The sequence below is a fragment of the Aptenodytes patagonicus genome, chromosome 1 (assembly GCF_965638725.1).
Source record: "Aptenodytes patagonicus chromosome 1, bAptPat1.pri.cur, whole genome shotgun sequence".
Lineage (NCBI taxonomy): Eukaryota > Metazoa > Chordata > Aves > Sphenisciformes > Spheniscidae > Aptenodytes > Aptenodytes patagonicus.
Window position 1 is genome coordinate 183,829,864 of NC_134949.1, and position 17,196 is coordinate 183,847,059.

Sequence of the window (17,196 nt, forward strand, 5' to 3'; positions counted from 1 at the left end):
GGTTTCTCCTCGAGGCTGAGAGATTCCTTGCCGCAACAGATCCTCGGTAAGTGACTAATAGCATACTAAACTTTGAAATCTTAGCTAAGTGATATAAAGGATTGATTGCGCATATATAATCCTTTAGACATAAACCGTTTTCCAAGTCTGGGACTAGGATTGGATCCAGCCGCACCTAGACTCCTCTCTGAGAAGGAGTTTAGAAAGCAAGGGGGTCCTTTCTGAACCTCATGAGTCAACGGGAGGGTGTCCCTGACAGTTTTCTCTGACCCTGTCCTCTATGCAGTAAATAATCAAGTGTACCTTGCCATCAAATCTTGTTAAATCACTGTTGCATTTACCATTGAACTTTGTTAACCCACGCTTATAAAGTGTATTGTTGCTTCTCTCTTATGAGTGAAGTGCAGTCTCACTCCATCTGCGACACTGGGATAATTAAGAAGAGATTTTATTGTATTTTGGTATTGCATTAGGAAGTATTTAAATGTAGCAGAATGCCTCATATTATAAATATAATTTCAAGGTGTAAAAGATGTGGTTTCTGACACTTTCAAAGAAAAATAAAATAATATTTTGCAAAATCTTTCCTTCTTGCTCACAATTGCTGTATAGTAGCACAAAGGTGTAATATTGTATAGCTCTGTGAATGCAGTCAATTCATTGCTTATAAATAGCCCTGCACAACAAATTCTTTTGTTCAAGTGATAGATATTTATACAGCTGCATTTTTTTTTTTTCATTTTACAAAGGACAGGATTTGCAAATTACATAAATAACATACTTTTTAATAGGTTTTTAAAAAATATTTAGATTCCTCCAAACCATGTAATATAGTTTTGAATGGTAGTGTACTGAAACAGTGGTAGCAAAGCAGAGTCACTAATTGATGAGAAATCATTTGTATCCAGAATTTCAAAGTATCCAACTCTGATCTTTAAGGCAGACATAAAATCTTTTTGCAGAAGTATGAATACTCGGTAATATAACTTTCATGTAATGCAAGAAATGTAAAGTTCTATTATCTACAGATTGCAGAATGCATTTATTCTTGTTATTTCTGAGTGATCGAATAAGACATGACCTTCATTCAGGATTTTTAACAAGTATTATTTTCATGATGTTCTTATTTTAATTCCTCAACATACTATTTTGGAGGACTGAGAAAAATGAATAACTAAAATTTGCTAAAAGCTAGAATCTTTTTAAAAATATTTTAAAATATATTACTCTTTAATTCTATTGGCAAATACCAATAAGCAAAAGCTGTTAAACCAAATATTAAGTTCTTATTTTGTTTTCATAAATTGCAGCCCAGATATTCATCTACTTCTCTGTAAAATTAATGCAAAAAGTGAGTGGATCACAATGGTAGACTTTAATATATAACTATGTGTCGTGGTTTAACCTCAGTCGGCAACTGAGCACCACGCAGCCGCTCGCTCACTCCCCCCCACCCGGTGGGATGGGGGAGAGAATTGGAAGAGCACAAGTGAGAAAAAGTCGTGGGTTGAGATAAAAAGTTTAATAATTGAAATAAAATGGTAATAATAATAATATGATAATAATAATAATAATAATACACAAAACAAGTGATGCACAGTGCCATTGCTCACCACCCGCCGACCGATGCCCAGCCAGTCCCCGAGAAGCAGCCCCCCCGGCCAGCTTTCCCCAGTTTATGTACTGCGCATGACGTCACATGGTATGGAATGTCCCTTTGGCCAGTTTGGCTGTGCCCCCTCCCAGCTTCTTGTGCACCTCCAGCCTTCTCAGTCGGTAGAGCATGGGAAGCTGAAAAGTCCTTGGCTAGTGTAAGCATTACCTAGCAACAACTAAAATGTTGGTGTGTTATCAACTTTGTTCTCCTCCTAAATCCAAAACACAGCACTGTACCAGCTACTAGGAAGGAAATTAACTCTGTCCCTGCCGAAACCAGGACAATATCCACCCCTTATTCTATACCATCTGCGTCATGCTCAAGTCTCTCATTTTCCAGTACATTGTCATTAATCACCACCCCTTTTTTTTCTATATATACACACACACAGAGATATCATTCCCTTCGTCTGTGGGCCATCCCTCTAAAATGTTCGGTGAGTTCATTTAGTCCATGACTTTGGGCTCCATCTGTCATAATAATCTTCCAGGGCAGGAGAAATGGAGATGGTATGTGGTGTTGGATTGCTTCATGTTGAAGTCAGTTCTGGTACCACCATCACTGTGCTTTGCTTGGTTTCACTGAAGTTATTCTTCATTAGTCTGGGTGATTCTTATTGTAATAACATTAGTATGGCATATAATATGATTAGTAAGATTAGTATATCTGTGTATTATTAGTATAACTATTATAACTATAATTAGTACTTAACATCACATAATTCAGATCATTGGCTATTCTCACCCAAAATCAAATCCCCTTGAGGTACACATCGGACTTCTCCATCCTCCCGCATTATCCACCAAGTGCACCCAGGTCCTTGAGCAAAAGCAATCCCACAGATGGGTCTGCCTCTGCCCGAGGCAGGAAGAACCCAAACTGTTTTCCCCAGCATATTTTTTATGTGCACTACAGGGACTTTGTTCCCATCTACAGTACGTAAAAGTTCTGACTGGGCAGGGCCAGCTCGATTGGCAGATCCCCGAGTGTTGACTAACCAGGTGGCCTTTGCTAAATGCGTATCCCAATGTTTGAATGTCCTGCCACCCATTGCTCTCAGCGTAGTCTTTAACAGTCCATTGTATCGTTCAATTTTCCTGGTGCATGATAGGGGATGTGATACACCCACTCAATGCCGTGCTCTTTGGCCCAGGTGTCTATGAGGTGGTTTCGGAAATGAGTCCCGTTGTCTGACTCCATTCTTTCTGGGGTGCCATGTTGCCATAGGACTTGCTTTTCAAGGCCCAGGATAGTGTTCCGGGCAGTGGCATGGGGCACGGGATGTGTTTCCAGCCATCCGGTGGTTGCCTCCACCATTGTAAGCACGTGGCACTTGCCTTGGCGGGTTTGTGGGAGTGTGATATAATTGATCTGCCAGGCCCCCCCATATTTATATTTCAACCATCGTCCTCCATACCAAAAAGGCTTTAACCGCTTGGCTTGCTTGATTGCAGCGCATGTTTCGCATTCATGGATAACCTGCGCAATAGTGTCCATGGTCAAGTCCACCCGTCGATCACGAGCCCATCTGTATGTTGCATCTCTTCCTTGGTGACCTGAGGTGTCATGGGCCCACCGAGCTAGAAATAATTCACCCTGATGTTGCCAGTCCAGATCCACCTGAGCCACTTCAATCTTAGCAGCCTGATCTACCTGCTGGTTGTTTGGATGTTCTTCAGTGGCCTGACTCTTAGGTATGTGAGCATCTACGTGACAGACTTTTACTGCCAGGTTCTCCACCCGGGCAGCAATATCTTGCCACAATGCGGCAGCCCAGATGGGTTTGCCTCTGCGCTGCCAGTTGCTCTGCTTCCATTGCTGCAACCACCCCCACAGGGCATTTGCCACCATCCATGAGTCAGTATAGAGATAGAGCACTGGCCACTTTTCTCGATCAGCAATGTCTAAAGCCAGCTGGATGGCCTTTACTTCTGCAAATTGGCTCGATTCACCTTCTCCTTCAGCCGTTTCTACAACTTGTCGCATAGGACTCCATACAGCAGCTTTCCACCTCCGATGCTTTCCCACAAGACGACAGGACCCATCAGTGAACAGGGCATATTGCTTCTCATTTTCTGGTAGTTCATTATACATTGGGGCCTCTTCAGCACGTGTCACCTCCTCCTCTGGCGATATTCCAAAATCTTTGCCCTCTGGCCAATCCATGATCACTTCCAGGATTCCTGGGCGACTGGGGTTTCCTATTCGAGCCCGTTGTGTGATTAGTGCGACCCACTTACTCCATGTAGCATCAGTTGCATGATGTGTACAGGGGACCCTCCCTCTGAACATCCAGCCCAGCACCGGCAGTCGGGGTGCCAGGAGGAGCTGCGCTTCAGTACCGATCACTTCTGAAGCAACTCGAACCCCTTCATATGCTGCCAATATCTCTTTTTCAGTTGGAGTATAGTGGGCCTCGGATCCTCTGTATCTCCGACTCCAAAACCCTAGGGGTCAACCTCGAGTCTCCCCAGGTGCTTTCTGCCAGAGGCTCCAGGTAGGGCCATTTTTCCCGGCTGCGGTGTAGAGCACGTTTTTTACATCTTGTCCTGCCCGGACTGGCCCCAGGGCTACTGCGTGAACTATCTCCCGTTTAATTTGTTCAAAAGCTTGTCATTGCTCAGGGCCCCATTTGAAATCGTTCTTCTTCTGGGTCACTTGATAGAGAGGGTTTACAATCAGACTGTAATTTGGAATATGCATTCTCCAAAAACCCACGACGCCTAAGAAAGCTTGTGTTTCCTTTTTGCTAGTTGGTGGAGACATGGCTGTTATTTTGTTGATCACATCCATTGGGATCTGATGACGTCCATCTTGCCATTTTATTCCTTAAAACTGAATCTCCTGTGCAGGTTCCTTGACCTTACTTTGTTTTATGGCAAAACCGGCCTTCAGCAGGATTTGGACTATTTCCTTCCCTTTCTCAAAAACTTCTCCTGCTGTGTTGCCCCACACGATGATGTCATCAATGTATTGCAGGTGTTCTGGAGCTCCACCCTGCTCCAGTGCAGTCTAGATCAGTCCATGGCAAATGGTAGGGCTGTGTTTCCACCCCTGGGGCAGTCGGTTCCAGGTGTACTGAACGCCCCTCCAAGTGAAAGCAAACTGTGGCCTGCACTCCGCTGCCAAAGGGATTGAGAAAAACGCATTAGCAATATCAACTGTGGCATACCACTTGGCTGCCTTTGACTCCAGTTCGTATTGAAGTTCTAGCATGTCTGGCACAGCAGCACTCAGCGGTGGCGTGACTTCATTTAGGCCACGATAGTCTACTGTCAGTCTCCACTCTCCATTAGACTTCCGCACTGGCCATATGGGACTGTTAAAGGGTGAACGAGTCTTGCTGATCACTCCTTGGCTCTCCAGTCGACGAATCAGCTCATGGATGGGAATCAGGGAGTCTTGGTTGGTGCGATATTGCTGACGGTGCACCCTGGTGGTAGCGATTGGCACTTGTTGGTCTTCGACCTTCAGCAACCCCACAACAGAAGGGTCCTCTGAGAGACCAGGCAAGGTGGACAGCTGTTGAATTTTAATTTCCTCCATCTCCAAGGCAGCTATACCAAAAGCCCACCGGTACCCTTTTGGGTCCTTGAAATACCCTCTCCTGAGGTAGTCTATGCCAAGGATGCACGGAGCATCTGGGCCAGTCACAATGGGGTGCTTCTGCCACTCATTCCCAGTTAGACTCACTTCGGCTTCCAATACAGTTAGCTGTTGGGATCCCCCCGTCACCCCAGAAATACAGATGGGTTCTGCCCCTATATAGCTGGATGGCATTAGGGTACACTGTGCACCGGTGTCTACTAGAGCCTTATACTCCTTTGGGTCCAATGTGCCAGGCCACCAAATCCACACAGTCCAGTAAACCCAGTTGTCCCTTTCCTCCCCCTGGCTGGAGGCAGGGCCCCTCTAATCCTCATCACAGTACTCATTCATTTCCCATTTCTTGTACGTACGGGTCAGAAGTTTCTTCATTAAGATCAAGAGTAAGATCAGCCCTTCTACTCTCTCTGGGGAACTGCCCGCTGGAAACTGGAGCAGCAATTTTCCTGGAAGAACCTCTTTCTGTGACTGTTTTCCCTTGCAACTCACGTACCCGTGCCCCTAGGGCTGAGGTAGGTTTTCCATCCCACTTCCTTATGTCCTCTCTGGGATTACACAGGTAAAACCATAGGGCGCCCCGTGGTGTGTACCCCTTATACTCTCTCTCTTGAGCAAAAGAACGCTGACTCCTAATAGCCGAGATACTGGTCTGTACAGGTGAGGAGTAAGACCTATCCTTTCTGAGTTGCTGGATCTCCTGGGACAGTTTCTCCACAGCCGAGATGAGGGAGGAAGAAAGACTTTCCTCGTATTGCCGGAGTTGACTAGCCAATTCATCCACTGTTTGTTCCTCTCCATCTTTCCAGGTTATCACTGCCAATGAATTGGCGTATGACGATGGTGAGCTCCTTATAAACTTCCGCCACATGGGTCGTGTGCACTTGACTTCGTCTGGATCTTTGGATAGCTGTTCTTTGTTCAGGTCACTACAAATCACCTCCAGCACAGCTAATTCCCTCAGGAACTGGATACCCTTCTCCATGGTGGCCCATTTGCCTGGGCGACATATGACATCTTCCTTAAAGGGATACCTTTCCTTCACGCTTGACAAGAGTCGTCTCCAAAGGCTGAGGACTCGTGTCCCTTTTCCAATTACTTTGTCAATGCCCCCTTCCCTAGAAAGGGATCCCAGCTGCTTGGCTTCCCTACCCTCTAATTCTAGGCTACTGGCTCCATTATCCCAGCATCGGAGCAGCCAGGTGACAATATGCTCACCTGGACGGCGGCTGAAATCTTTTCGTATATCTCGCAGCTCACTCAGGGATAGAGATCGGGTGGTCACTGCCTCATTTATGAGTTCTTCTTCTTCTTCCTCCCCAATCAGCGGCCGTCTCTCCTCCCCCTGTTCTCGTGATGGCCCTTCTCCAGGGTCGTCTGTCTCGTACACTTCTTCCTCCAGCCCCCTTTCAGAAGAAGCTTCTTCCTCCCTTACTAAACGAGCTGACTTCCGCTTCCAAGATTTCTTCTTGTGTACAGGGGCGACTGATACAGGCACAGGCTGGTTCTTTGGTTCAGCCACAGGGCGTGTTGCCCGGGTCTGAGTGACCACAGGCGTGTTGTTTTACTGTCAGAGCCAGAGACCTTCTCTTCCCTTTGAGGGTACTGAATGGTGTTGAACAGGGCTCGGTAGGCATGGGCCAGGCCCCAGCACATTGCAATGATCTGCATCTCTCTGGAGTTGCCAGGGTGACAGCATACTTTTTCCAAATATTCTACTAACTTTTCAGGATTCTGCACTTGCTCAGGGGTGAAGTTCCAAAACACTGGGGGTGCCCACTGGCCTAGGTACTTGCCCATCTTGTCCCACACACCCTGCCACTCATAACTATTCGGCTTTGGGGCAGATCTCTGGATGATATTCTTAAATTGCTTATCAACTTTAGACAAAACTGAAACAATATTCCAAAGAAGTACCAATAGAAGTATCTTAACTACCCAAGGATGTTCAAAATACTGAAAAGTTACTGTAATGAAGGAGGAAACATCATAGGAGAAGATAGTGTCACTGCCATTCTGTATTTCCTCTGTAAAAAAACTCTCAGAAAAGTTACTGCAATTGCTAGTTATCTCCATGAAATGGTATCTGTGGTACAGTAACGGCTTCATTGCGAAACCTACATAACACGCTAACGTCAAGGTCAATGTTCTAAAAATAAACCTCACAAGCGAAACATCACTATTCACTGCAGACCACAGCAAACTGCAAAACCCAACACCAGTCTTTAACATGTACAGCAGGAAAAAGAGCACGATGCAGATTATACAAATCAATATTGAGAACAGAGCAACCAACATTGTGACCCACAACTATTAACAGATATAAGTTCCTTAATACACTCTGGTTAATCTGTTATTATCTCAAACCCTTTGTGCCCCACGTTGGGCGCCAAAAAGGACTGTTGTGGTTTAACCTCAGTTGGCAACTTGAGTACCATGCAGCCGCTCGCTCACTCCCCGCCACCCAGTGGGATGGGGGAGAGAATTGGAAGAGCACAAGTGAGAAAAACTCGTGGGTTGAGATAAAAACAGTTTAATAATTGAAATAAAATGGTAATAATAATAATATGATAATAATAATAATAATACACAAAGCAAGTGATGCACAGTGCCATTGCTCACCACCCGCTGACCGATGCCCAGCCAGTCCCCGAGCAGCGGCCCCCCTGGCCAGCTTTCCCCAGTTTATGTACTGAGCATGACGTCACATGGTATGGAATGTCCCTTTGGCCAGTTTGGCTGTGCCCCCTCCCAGCTTCTTGTGCACCTCCAGCCTTCTCAGTCGGTAGAGCATGGGAAGCTGAAAAGTCCTTGGCTAGTGTAAGCATTACCTAGCAACAACTAAAACATCGGTGCGTTATCAACTTTGTTCTCCTCCTAAATCCAAAACACAGCACTGTACCAGCTACTAGGAAGGAAATTAACTCTATCCCTGCCGAAACCAGGACACTATGCAATCTCTGAAATGCTAACCTGTCATATCCTAAGGAGTCTGAATAGATTTTCATCATTTGGGATTGCCATGGAGATCTCCTTGTCTCTGGATATCAGAACAGCTTGTACATGAACAATTAATGCAACACTTATTTACCATGTAGGGTAAACATTAGCAAATAGTAGACTTAAGTCAAGAAAAGTTTATATGTGAAATGCAAAATGCAAAGATCAGATAGTGATTTCATGTACTCTACCATTTCTTTTCTAGCTACCAACTGTTGTTGGAAATCTGTACATCTGGCTTCTTGCATAATAGGGCTGTAATTATGTACAAAACATCAGTAAGCTAGAAGAGAATGATATAATCTTAGCCAACAGGAAAAAACAATCCAGAACATAAGTAGATTTAAAATCCGCATTTTTCTGGGACTTATTATACACAAGAAAGTGACCAAAAATGTAGCCAATACAGCACCAGATGTATGGAAGACTAAGACCTACTAGAGTGGGAGTTGACAGCCAGGTGGGATACCAGGATACCTCAGAATATCTTACATGGCACTAAATACCTACAAATAGGCAACCAAATTGTGTTCACCTTCTCAATACATGTTAGGGGTTCTCTGATGATACTAAATAGAATCACCTTCAAGAGATCAAGTGGAGAAATACCTAGATGGGCTACAGAAGAAGAGAAATGCCAATTATTTGTGACTATATCATTTAGAGCACAATATTTAGATTGTGGTCTAAACAAACATAAGCAGAGGTTTCCTACATAACTAAAGAACTTTTGAGTTAAGTGGGAAGAGGTTGTCACCAAATAGTGGTGGCTACTCAGAAATTACTGGTATTTCAAACCTTGAACTAGATACTTTGCCTGTACACAAGCCTTTCTTTAGTCACTTACAGCTCTTCAGATTGCCTAAACATTGATGTCCAGTGCCATTCGAAGTGCTCTAGAGCTAACCAGACACATTGGCATGGAAGTGGCAGAGAGAACGCAGGGCTCTGGAGAGACCCTTGCCTTACTGGTGTAACTGCTGAAGGTCACGGGAGGTCTACAGGGCAACCTCAAATAAGACTAGACACTGGTGTGTGGGCAGTTGAATTGAGATTCTACTGGCTGTTCAGCTGAAAAGCTAGCTAGGTTCCTCTGGGGACGTTAGCAATAGTGTCACATTGAGATTCAACTGAAGGAGGACAGATGTCTAGTGGTATCTGAAAAGACACAGCAGTATCCTACATGGCCTCCAGAAGCCTTTCCACCCTAATATGTGGTGAAAAATAATCCAAATAAAATGTTACATTTATACCAAAGATAAATCGAAACATCTGTATGTAAGTTTGAAACCTGTATTTTTAATAAAAATTGAATCAATCACATGAAAATAGAAGCCTTTAAAGTGCATTTATTAAATCTCATATAATGCCTTGCTAATATTTAATCAATATCACAGAGTTACAATATTTTAAACAGTATTAATTGTTATATAGCATTGGGGGGGGGGTGTGATTTGAGGCGGTCCAGTCACCCTACATGTTAATAACCTCACCACTTAATAACTTAATTCAACCTACATGGGAAGTAGATATAAACCACCAAAATACCAGAATTACTGTGTTTATTCAGAGCATGTATCTGTGACTTCAAAAAGGTGTAAGGAAATGGAAAACTGGATTTTGAAGGTCAAATTATTCCACGGAATAACTCCATTGATGCCAGTGGAATTATTATGAGCATGCATTTGCTTTCCTGTCATATGTGGTATGAGGAAAAGAGAGAAACAGTTTTACAGAGCTTCTAAATTAGCTCTATCTCATCTGTCCCATCTATTCTGTCCCAAATTAATTCATGCTGTCTTCCTTTGCTGCAAATAGCAAGAAATGAAAAACAACCCAAACTACCACCGCGCTTCCTGAAACGCATTTGTCAGTGGCAATTCTGAATGGAACATTTCCTACTTAAAGAGGTAGTTGATTAATTTGTTCATGTTTAAACAAAAACTCAAGAGGCAGAACCAAAATACATCTTTGTTTTTCAGATTGCACAACCTGGAATAGACACAGTCCTGATCTAACTGGGAAGGCTGAATAGGCGTGCGACCTCACCTGTATCATACGACATTGGCATGCATGCCATAAGAACCACGGGGGAGAGAAAGAGGTGTGAAGAACTCTCAATCATTGTTTTTCCTTGCATCATCTTAATGCAGATTAAGTGAGCTACATCTGTATCTATCCAAGGTATCTCTGTTAAAATTAAATTAAAAGATTAAAGTAGTGTGATTTGAAGCACTCACTGGTATTGGTAAAAGGCAAGCTTGGGCAACGGAGAATTTCTGTTTAAGGCCACCTCTGAAGAGCTAAGTCTAGTCTACCAGCTCTGTAGGTGCTCACACATTGTGATTAGGCATTGGACATGGCAAAATAAAAAGTTTGGTACAGGTTAGGGCATTCCTCTTGCTAAGCTGTTTTGTTTGTTTGTGTCAGTACCTGGCACAAAAAGACACTTGTTGAAACTGCTTTCCCCAGCTCACTCAGTGCTTTTGGACTAAAACTACTTGTTGACAAGAGCCCACACTGCTCCAATGATGATACCTATATTTTTTCCAAATGATCTGATCTGAAATGATTTCTAGTTTCTCTCACTCCTATGGCTTTGCTGATAGATAAAAACAAAATATATATTCTGACAAAAAATACAGATTTTTTTTTTTTTTTTCTGTATTTATCTAATGACCAGTTGTGAAAGTCTACCTATATATAGTGATTTTGGAAGACTGTGAGAATGTTACCAATGAAAATAAACACACATAAAAGGTATTCGGTAAACACTTCCCCAGTAGTATTTTTTTTCCTTAACTGGGAAGAAAATTGCTGTCATATTAGAACTGAAAAGAAATATAAATCATAAATCCAAATATACAGAAACAAATAAAACCTGAAGGAATAATAATTTTCTCAGAGAAAAGCAATGCCATAAGAAGTGAGCCATTATTTAAAATTAAATCTGTGAAGCACAATGCAAGACAAAGCCAAATTGTATACGCAATTATTTTTTATGTGCAATAGAACTAGTTTTAAAGGTTCATTGGCAGTTGTCTGTTCAATTAGGCTTGTAGTACTGCACACCCAAATACCCTGTGTCTAATCCTCACTTGGACTAATAGCTGAAATTGCTCCTGAGGTAGTATTTCCGTGTGTTTGCATTTATGCAATTGCACATTACTGTGGCTTAAAATCCACGCTTTAAATGGAGTATAGCATATCTGTAAGATAGTACTCAGTCAAGAGGACAAAGCAGTCAGCTTGCTTTCTGTTAGGGAAGAGTGAAGATAATCCAGAAGAAAATATAGGAACTAATGTGAAGAAATGTATAACGATATAGAAATTGAGACACTATAATAGCCAGCACAGTCTGGCACAGTCACTGAGTTGGTTTTTTTTTTGATTTTCATTGGAAAATTTTAGAATTTTAGAAAACATTTTTTTATTGAAGAGTTTTGATTGAAAAGTCAATAGATTTTTCCTGGAATAAATGAAGTCAAGATGTCTTACAGATTGTTCATTCAAATATTTTATGTTCACATTCTCCACTAATCTTGACACATGGTTAGAATATGTCCTATACCTTTTTCATGGCAAAAAAAGTAGTGGTAAGGAATCATAGAAACAGTGAGTTAGCAGATGTGGCACATGGAGGAAAGTATAGAAAAAGACAAGAAATTACAACATGCATTACATTCTTTTTAGCAGAATTCACCAAAAAAAAATTTAGAAGTTACTGATGAAAAATATGGATTTTCAATGGACAGCAATATTTGCAGTTTTTAAAAAAGATCTCAATAACAGAAATGTCTCCTGAAAAAGTTATTTGAAAGAAGATATATATAATTTGTCTGTTTTCTCACACTTAAGAAATTCATCTTCTGAAACAAAACGTATTTTAAACAGACTTGAGGTTTCATTTTGGTTTAAGGGCTTTCAGCTGAAGAAAAATAAAGCAAAAATTCAAGTGAAGATAAATTTTATACTGTGAAAATATCACTTCCAATAAACTTTATGGCAAATGAAGAAATGACTTAAAGTGAACACACAAGCACCACAGGTGTTACATTACCCTGATTATTTTCTGCACATTCACGATTAAACTCACCTGAAGTTTAGCTGTTAAATATATAGTTGACCTATACTAACTACTGAGAAAGAGACAGTGAGAAAAAGAAGGAACTAATTCTGAAGAGTGGCTGACTTTGTGCAGTTGAATGCTTCCTTAGATATTAACTGATTACAGTAGGGGAGTGCCTGCCTTTCTCCAACATAGACACCTGCACTTGAGAATTAAATTTATGTGTTTATGATTTGGAGCTGAAACCCACTTAAAATTCCTAGTGTTCAAATTTTAGAATTTAGTTTAGTTGGCTTCTGATTAATACATACTTCTTACCTGACGGTACTAAAAATGTTAAAGTAAAAGCAAACTCTCCATCTGTGGAGGCAGCCTGTATGAAAAAGAGTTCTTGTTTGATTATAGTTTATACTGGTTCTTTGATTTTCTGCATTTAGAAGACTTAAATTTAATGACTGCTGTTAACCATAAATGCCGCAGTAGTTAATCCTATACTCAAGCAGTAAATATATCTAACAGTTGTGGGTACTGAATGAGTAATAGTCTACTCCTTAGGCTCCCAGACTGTATCTATAAAAGAATTTTTGTTAGAAGCCAGATGTGTACATCTGTATTTTATCAGTTAAATACATATACAATATTTTATCAGGGATATAAACACTGTCTATACACAAACACATAAACACACACACACAGACACTCACACACATATTTACACTGTAAATATCTAAATAGTTACTTCCCACTAGGTGATACAGAGCTCAATAAAGTCAAAGTGTTACCTTAAATTTTACAAATACCCTTTTGACGGGCTCAATTTTTAATTTATAAGCTAAAGGATAATCAAGACTAATTTAAGTTGTAATTATTCAGTATAATGTCTGGAATAGATATTAACTTCCCCAAAAGTTATATTTTTAGTAATATAAAGGCTATCTCCTTTCACCCTGTTTAACAAAAACAGCAGGCACACTTTGTACTATGCTATCCAGTAGAAGGTGATACCAAAAATATTATCAAATATCATGGAGATTTATTAAGAGCAATATAGTAAACAGAGAGACTCTGGGTAAAAGGACACTGATCTGATGTCTAGTGGCTTTTCTGCTTTATGTTTATTTTTCTGGGTGCAAAGAGATATAAAAAAAACCTTTAAGATTTCGAATGAGAAAAAATTACCTATCTATGAAAACTAAGAAAATTGTAGGTGTTTGGGTACTGTGTGTGCTGTGAAGATGGGGTATTCATTTTTCCCTCAGGTGTGTTTCAGCTGTAATTTCAGCAGAAGTTTCTTAGGGATTCTTGCTTTCAGTATTTCTTGCAAGTTTTTCTTATACGGGGATAATTATAATAGTAAATCCTGTTTCAGATATCAAAATGTAAACTTATTTAACTGTGTATCAGCCTACTTAAAGCAGGTGGTTCTCATTGTAAATACTAAACACACCAATTACAACTATTTTTAGATTTGGTACAAGTTAATTTCCATAAAACCTATCCGATGCAATACTATTCTTGTGCTGGGAAAGAGATTTTTTTTTTCCCAATTCCCTTTTAAAAGTAAATAAAATATTGAGGGTTGTCTTTTTTTAGCTTAAGGGAAATGTAGCTACATGCATTTTCTTTTACTCAGTTTAAGATGCATCCTGATGGAAATTCTTTCTGCTGAGGAATATGTCATTTTTGTCTGAATTTCAGAAATCATAATGAGATTGGTGTTCAATGAAAAAACATTCTATAAAACCTCTCACCCACAGTAATATTTGTACTCTCCTTAGTAGTGTCTCAGCTGAATAAATCATATTTCTAAGCTGATTTTACTGGTTTCTAATGCTTATAAAATGAAAGTACTGATGGACAGCAGTGTTATTCAGTCTTTCCATGCTCAGTTCAGGAAATGTTGTGGCTAGACAAAAATGATACAACAGAGGAAATAGACACCACATGCCTTTGAAAGGCCTGATGATGGCAATATGTTGTTCGTGAGCTGATGGCAATAGTAATGTATTAAGCATTATTATTATACTTGAGCCAATTTCATTACTATTTTAGTTTTTATTTTACCTTTTTCTTTGGTATAAATTTAAGAAAAGAGGTGAGATTATTATCCTCTGAACCCTTTGCTAAAAGTCAATTATACCACACTTCTAGATCTATTTCCTTTACAATAGTGCCTGCAACTAGGTGATACCCAAACAAATTAGAAAAAAACCTTTCATTTTAAAGATTTTTGTTCCTGGCCACTTTCAGTCATACAGTTAATTGGTTATAGAATATGGTAGAGTAGAAAACTTAATATGTATAAGAATGCGAAGAAATATCTTTGTGGAATAGGACCCCTAATTTTACTGAACAGTTTGTTTAGCTCTGGTATTGTACTATAAACATCAAGTAGAGGCCTGTAAAGCTTTGACTTTCCAATTTATTAAGAATTTTCTCTATATATCAAAACTAAATGAAAATATATAAAAGAAAGGAAAACAGTGTAGTATTGCCTTTCTTTTAATATCTCAGATGTAGCTGTCACTGACTTATGTCCTATGTATTTCCATTCTCATCCCTTGAAACCTGATGGCCTAATTCCATCTTAGAGATGAATTTCACGTTCTTCTAGTTCATGGAGTTTATGGCCTCAACAAAGCCCAAACAATTTGCAGCATTTGATGTTCTTCCACATATTATCAACTAATTGTAAATTTTAACTCTGAAACTTAATTTTGTAGTAGAAGTAGATTTAGACATGTACCCTGTAGAGAGGTCATTCTTATTCTTTGAACTTCAGTGTTTACTCCTACATTAGCTTTGTTTATGCCATTTGAGAAAGCAAAAGAAACAACATATTAAATGCTTGGCAGTAGTCATTGCAACATAGTCTGGAAGAAGGTAGCTAATACTTGCTTGTAAATTGAATAGTGTCACCATCATAACACATTTATCAAGGAATTTGAAAAGAAAATCCATATAATTAATACTGATTATTTTCACAGAGTTCGTAGAATAGTAGCAGTATAATTTGCAATGAATATCAAAAACCTATCTTCATGGGAGCATGAAGTTTTAATAAACTACCTGAAATTAGTAATGAAACATTTCAGGTAAAGTATTCCTGTAACTTACAACTGTTGAATTCACAGGTAAGATAGACACAGTTTAAGGAAATCTCTTAAGACATAGTGCCCTCTAAAGTTGGGCTAAGTGAACACTTAATTTCACTTATATAGTAGCCACAGTTATGCGTTCAATTACTGTTTCCTGTGTGTATATTAGAGAAACAAACAAACAAACAAAAGTTGGTTTTATATAGATTGGTACATATTGGTTATAACACCCTTCAGATACCAAAGATGGGGTTCATTTGACAAGACAACTACTGTTCCAGGAGGACACGAATCTCCTTTAATTGAGGTACCATGTCTACCAGTAGTCTCATGCCAATGCCCAAGACGCTCCAGGAACTCTTACAGGGCACCATATGCAATGCCTGGGTAGCTGAGTCATGCCCATAAGACTGCAGGAGATAGCTGTTGCTCTATTTGAACTTCTGTTTCCACATGATCCAGAATATTTTCCTGGAAAACTCTGCCTGAAGTTGCTTGGAAACTGGGTCTGTAAGAAAGAGGATAGCTTAGGCTTGAGAAGGATCTGTTGGGTACCTTTAACAGGCACACAATGAAGAGTATTTGTTACAGACTGCTTGAAGTTATGTCATAAATTTAGGGCAATGCTGTGACCTGTGGACCAGCTGCATCTGACGTATGGAATAAAAGAGTGGTTGTGTCACTTTGGTGTAACCAGGGATCGCACTACTTGGTGAGACAGTCCATCCTGAAAACAGAATCTACCCGAATGAGCACAGAAGTATTATTCGTCCTTCATCATAACATCCCAAATTCAAACACAGGTTAGACATGTTATCTTGTGTTTTGAGAGAAATAAATTTAAAAAGCCGTTGACAGTTGCCTAATGGTGACAGAATCACACCCTTCCATTGTGATTTTATTTGTTTAAATTTGGGGACTGCTAGCAGTGTAATTTTTTGGGGAGGCCATTATATTTAAATGGTTTATTTGTTGGTTTGCTTGTTTTGGAATTTTTTTTTTTTAAATCAATCCTACAATATTTTTCTTCTCCCTGTCCCATACACTCTCCTATCTATTTTGTTCTTTTTCTACTCATGGTGACATACACTGCATCATCTGCTGGTATGAAAATTGGAACAAATAACCTCTGATGACAGAGTCATAGCATAAGTGAAAGTTTTTTGTAATCTTTTAGACTATTTTTCACATTTTACGTTTCTGTCATGACAGCTTCATTTAAAACTTACGCAATCTTAGGGGAAAAGGGAAATAAGTTATCTTTATTTTTTAAATGATGTGACAGGACTAAAATCAAGGAAATACGTTCCCTGACTGCAAAATCATATTTTCAAGAAAACTTTTCTTATTACAGAAATATCAGCTATACGTAAAAAGTTTGAGATGTCATTTCAATTAGATAAATGAAAAATTAAATATAAGACATTCCCTAGCTGTCAGTATTTACTTGAAATTCAAGCTTTCTGTGCAACTTGTCTGTACATTCAACTTCCTATTATAAAATGGACAGAATGATTACAATATTTTTAATACCATGAATGAACAAAGATATATAAATAATAGTATTATACCAATGGGAATGGTAGAAAATATAAGAAAATAAATTAATCCTCACACACTCTCCATACTAATGAATTTCATGGTGTATGTTGGAATATATAACCTGCCATGCTTGGGGTCATATACAAAGAACATAATTTCCTACTAGCATGTTTCCAAGGGGAAAAAAATGGTGTAGGTTAGTTTAATTTAAGTTTCATAGTGCTCTT

General features: G+C 39.8%; 1 pseudogene; it reads right to left on the bottom strand.

Moving 5' to 3' along the window:
• The window catches only part of LOC143160596 (uncharacterized), a 90,986-nt pseudogene that overhangs the window by 21,106 nt on the left and 52,684 nt on the right, over nucleotides 1–17,196 (bottom strand).